The following is a 6000-nucleotide window of genomic DNA, read 5'->3' as shown; positions in this document are numbered from 1 at the left end:
ACGTTGTGCGATACACGTGCGAATAATTTCCTCTTTTCCGCACTTGTATCGAAAATAACTATTTTAAACCTCAAGATATCTTTTTAAGCACGTGTCCATATTATTGTGTTTCAGATGTATAACTTTATTTTTATACATATTTTTTTAAAGAAAACAAAATAGAGTTAGACCAAGACAAGTCTGCAATGATTTTGATAGCACACGCAGTGCAAGTGTTATTTTAAACGTCAAACTTCTATGAAACTATGACGTATAAATAACACTTGCACTGCGTGGGCTATCAAAATCGTTGCAGACTTCTCTTGGTCTAACTCTAACGAAGTACACCAAGCAGTCAATAAGTTTACAAAACCAAGTAACATAAATACATAATTATTTTTATTTCACCACAAATAGGATTTCTTCAAGCCACCTTATTATGTAGTTAATTTAAGTAAATGAAATGTGTCTTAAAATCAAAATTGTACTGTATTTATTAAGGCCAGTATTTTATTTGAGTTTGTAAGAAGTTCAAGTTAATATATAGATTGCTTTTAACCTTTTCGACGCCGTGTCAAACACAAAAGCTGTCAGTCTGACGCCACGTCACCGAAGTGTCAAAACTGAAATTAAACATTATGCATATACAGGTCTATGTTGCTCTGTGGTCTGTGATGGATTAATCGGTCTTTGGCGTGCCTACGGTGCGGATATATCGGTCATTGGCGTCCAAAAGGTTAAATCTTTATATTATTTTTCTTTTTACTATAAACTGAAATATATATCATACACTAAAGAAAAAGCGACCAATTCCACCGGTGGCCGAGGCGGAAATCGAACCCGCGTCTTCAGCTGACGAGGCTAACGTTCTCACCACTAGACCACTCGGCCACGGGTCGTTCTTTATACTAGTAACAGGCAGTGTACTACGACTAAATTTTGGAAGCCAAATCAGTGACTTCTGTATCCTTAGTTTATATACAGGTGGCCAAAAAATAAATGCATTCCCGTTGCCAGGGAGGTTTTGAGATTATACTGAGCAACTTTTACTGTGGGACCAACCGCGAAATCGCGAAAAAAATAAATTTGGCTGTTTCATACATTTTGGCTGGTCCATTTTCTATGGGCGGGTAATTTTTGGTCGCATGGAAAAGTTGCTCAGTATAATCCCAAAACCTCCCTGGCAACGGGAATGCATTTATTTTTTGGCCAACCTGTATAAGTATAAGGATTTACAGTATTTTTTTTTCACAATTTTAACTTCATTTCTGTAGTTCTCAGACAAAAAGTTTCACTCGGTCGTTTGAAAATACATGTTACATTTTGCCTAAGGAATGTTATATTTGTAACTGATTAATTATGATATTTTCGAGACTAAAAGTTCGTCTAACTATTGTAGGTAGTAGCAATATTTTTATGCTAGCATAACAATTCATATTACGCAGAAAAGTAGTCAGATTAAACCCAGTGACTATGTTACTTTTTTGAGACAAACGAAAATTAAAAAAAAAAATATGGCAATCTGATATTTAAATAATGTCAACTACTAAAAAAACGATTTCGTATTTTTTTCTCATATTTTTTACCAACTTTAGGCTGATATTACATTATCATATTCATATTAAATGGTCGAAGATGTGAAAAATATGATATTAATGATTTATAGAAATATGATGAAACTATGACAACAATAGTTTATACAATTTCTTTATACAATACAGGTACATACCTAAACTAATTTAATATGTACAATGAAATATAGGTATATATGACAAATTGTGAATAGTACTGTTTATAATACGTAAAGTAAAAATGTTTATGTAAGTTGAAAAATAATACTTAACACTTCAAATGTCTACGGCTTCAAAGACATATGTAACTTCGTATATAAGATGAATAAAGTCTAAGAAAAAAACATGCCTCGGAAATCAAGAAAAAGACATTCTCGGATAGATGGCGCACACACCTTTAGGCTATTATCGGCTAGATGGCGTGACGACACCGTTTCATATTTAACAATATTAACACAAATATCAGTGAATGAACATGGGTCAAAATGATATAAAAATCATTTATCCATGTATATTAATTTTTTTGATAATTTTATACGTGTTTATTTTGAGTTTTAGTCGTGTGTCGATAGATGGCAGTAAATTTACAGTGACTACAACATTTACTACGACAGGACCCCTCTATACTATCTATTCTTTTTGGCCGTATTGTAGAAACGGCGACTCTTTATAGTGTCTATTTTTTTCAAAAACATCCTGAAACTAAATTTATACAATAATGTATTTATCAATATTTTTTTATGTATTCATTTAGTATTTATTTCCCAATAGAAAAAAATATTGTACGCAGTGCTATTATGCTATTAATCCATGACCAGTCAATCTTAGGACAAAGTCTAAACGATAAAAATTATGTCTAAATTTAAAAAAAAAACAGAATTTCGTATAGAGGCGAATAGTCAAAGTAAATTTATTGCCATCTTTCGATATGATTAAAACTTTTACAACGCCATTTGACTTTGAACCTTGTTCTTTCACTGATGTGTTAAATTTGTTAAATATCAAAAAGTGTCGCCATCTACACGAGAATAGGCTACAGGTCTGGCGCCATCTCTTCGAGCGAGCGACCAAAATTTGCTTTGACCATAGAAGGTAGCATCCTGTAGAAGTGCATGGTATACGCGTGCCTCCGCGAGGGACAAAACATACGCAACGCTACACTACTATTAGTAGAAGAGCCGGCCGCAAATTTTCTAACCGACTTGATACCACGATGAAATGCACAATGGTTTCCCATAAAAGTGATGCTAAGTCCGAATTCGATAGTCTGCCACGGCGGAACTTGCCGAAAGTACGAAAAAGAAGGCCACTTCCGGTGCGAAAAAAGGGGGCTGATTTAACCCATCTGATACCGAAATAATAGTTATGGCAGCAGTTAGAAATTTACATGTAGACACATAAAAGCGAAGTCTGCCAGTATTTTTTTTGCCGGAAGTGCTTGGCAGACGCTCTCAAAGGTGGCCAACGGGACCCCTAATTTAACCCATCTGATACCACCATGAAACCAATTCCAGTCGGTAGGTATGAACCCTCATGTCAGGAATATATAAGTCTGCCAAGGCTTTTCCTGCCGAAACACCTTGGCAGACGAGATTATGTAAGCAAGGTCGGCATCGGTTACCCTACACTAACCCATCTGATACCACCATGAAACCAATTCCAGTCGGTAGGTACGAACCCTCATTTCAGGAATTTATAAGTCTGCCAAGGCCTTTCCTGCCGAAACACCTTGACAGACGGGATTATGTAAGCAGCGTCCACATACGAGGGATCCGTATTTTGGGATTATACAGATTACGGACATTATTAATAGCTGTAGGCTTATTTATTACTTTATGCTTATACATATTTGTATATAATTATGTTACTAATAAAATATATTTATAATTTATTAAACCTAAACTTAATACATTGGGAATTCATTACCTGCTTACGGCAGTAGTAGGGATAAGTGGGTGAGTTCTGGCTCACTGAGCCAGGCCAACAGTCCCTCGCCCTTTTTTCCCTTGTTGAGGCCCTTCAACCTTGCCTTGAACCCAAACTAATGTCATTGTAGCTCGAATCTAACCTAATCTATTTTTATTGCTTTTAAAATATTTCAATTATCTACTTTTGCAAAGTTAAAGGTTGAAATCTCTATTTCGCAAAATGGAATTTTAATGTGACTTTAACACGTTCACTGCGTTACGGGGGCTTTAAGCCCCGTACGATGTCATCATTCAGTGCGAAGTTAAATTTATTTTAGAAGTTAAAGGGGGAGGGGAGGGTGCACACATTTTACCACTTTGGAAGTGTCTCTCGCGCAAACTATTCAGTTTAGAAATAAATGATATTAGAAACCTCAATATCATAAGCGATAAGACCGCCTGTTGTTACCTCTATTGTCTTTGTTTATGTTATTGTCCATTTATTGTAAACTAAGTGTATGTGAGGCGTGCAATAAATGATGTATTTCTGTTGCCGCTATAACAACAAATACTAAAAACAGAATAAAATAAAGATTTAAATGGGGCTCCCATACAACAAACGTGATTTTTGACCAAAGTTAAGCAACGTCGGGAGGGGTCAGTACTTGGATGGGTGACCGTTTTTTTTTGCTTTTTTTTTGTTTTTGTTTTTTTTTCATTATGGTACGGAACCCTTCGTGCGCGAGTCCGACTCGCACTTGCCCGGTTTTTTTTGAAGACCTATCCATAGATACCCCACACGTATGGGTTTAATGAAAAAGACATTTTAAGTTTCAGTTCTAAGTATGGGGGACCCCCAAAATTTATTGTTTTTTTTTTCTATTTTTGTGTTGAAATCTTAATGCGGTTCACAGAATACATCTACTTACCAAGTTTCAACAGTTCTTATAGTTTCGGAAAAAAGTGGCTGTGACATACGGACGGACAGACAGACAGACATGACGAATCTATAAGGGTTCCGTTTTTTGCCATTTGGCTACGGAACCCTAAAAAGGAGGTATTAATTCGGTTTTTTAATGTTTGATATCTCCGTCATTTCGGGATCGATTTTGAAAATTATTTTTTTAGTTGAGTTATAACTTGTAAGTATATACATACAGATTGGTTCCGTCTTTGTCAAAACCCAGTTCTGATGGTGAGATTTATGAGGAATCGAGGGCACTCTTCAAATCTTGTAAGGGTTGTTCACGTTTGTATGGGAAAAATTCAAACTCTAGCTAGAAGAAGCGGCACCCCCTCATTTTGTTACACTTATTATGTTGAAAAAATACGCCAAGTTTGTAATCTTACAATCTTAACTACAAGGGGGTGCTCAAAACACTTTGAAATTTTTCAAATTGTATGAAATAAAAAAAAATAAGTTACTATTTTTTTGATTTTTATGTAAGTAGTAGTTTTCACATTATTTGAAAGTGTGATTTAAAAGATATTATTTTGAAAGAAAATGTTTTTCTACTTCAAAACTTATATACATCACATGTGCAAATAGTGTGAAACCAGATATTTAAATAAAATTCTGAATCATAAATACTCTTTTTGTTGGGTTTCAAACAACATACAAAATTTCAACGTGGTTAAGCACCCCCTTGTATAGTTCGTTTTTTTTAGCATTAGAAAGAACTTGCAAGAAGGTAAGCGATCTTAGCATGTCTTTTAATTGAAAAACGCTTTTCAAAATTCAAAAACTATTACTTATGAAAGCAGACGAATATAAATGATCGTACTAGATTAATAATTGTTACATACATATTTGCCGTAACTTATTTGTAAAATGTGTTTTTCAATTAAAAGACACATCAAGATTGTTTACCTAATTTCTAATGCTAAAAAAACGAAGTATAGTTGAGATAAATTAAGAAACTTGGTGTATTTTATCAACATAATAAGTGTAACAAAATAAGGGGGTGCCCCTTAGGAAAAAACATGTTTTTTGAACCACCCTAACATATAGTGATACTGGTGTATTTTAAACAAACCAAGCATTTACATTCAGAATTGTGACATTTGATGAAGTGAAACTGCTGATGATGATCAGAATGGAACTCTTCAACGACGCATAGCTCATGTTTGGGGATTTGTCCTCTTCGTTATGTTTGTTAAGCACGTTAGATTTTTAAGTCATATTATCGTGAAGCTCAAGTTCTGATGATGGGATCCACAAGGAATCGAGGGAACTCTACAAATCTTAATGGCATTGTATAGTGACTCTTGTATTTTCATCAGGCAAACAAGGATTTACATTAAGAACAGTGGCATTTGATGAAGTGGTATTGCTATCGACGACTTGTCTTTTTCTAATTGATTGTTAAGCAAGTTACCCCACTGGCAAAGCAAGCAAGATTTTGAATTCGACTTCTACCTGAACCTGGACCCGGAGGCGGACCCGGACTCGAGATCGCGAATTCGGACACGGACCCGTTTTCTATTTGGTTGGTGTAAATGGAGTTGGTGAATTTTTTTTTTTAATTCGGGCGAAAACTGGG

At 35.0% G+C, this 6000-nt stretch overlaps 1 non-coding gene across 1 annotated transcript; it reads right to left on the bottom strand.

Moving 5' to 3' along the window:
• Positions 1-798: 798 nt before the first annotated feature.
• On the bottom strand, positions 799-870 carry Trnat-cgu (transfer RNA threonine (anticodon CGU)). The gene has a single exon. It is a non-coding gene; the product is annotated as a tRNA-Thr (tRNA).
• Between the last annotated feature and the right edge of the window lie 5130 nt (positions 871-6000).

This window comes from Cydia fagiglandana, chromosome 25 (assembly GCF_963556715.1).
Source record: "Cydia fagiglandana chromosome 25, ilCydFagi1.1, whole genome shotgun sequence".
NCBI lineage: Eukaryota > Metazoa > Arthropoda > Insecta > Lepidoptera > Tortricidae > Cydia > Cydia fagiglandana.
This window is presented reverse-complemented; position numbering and strand designations above follow the sequence as displayed.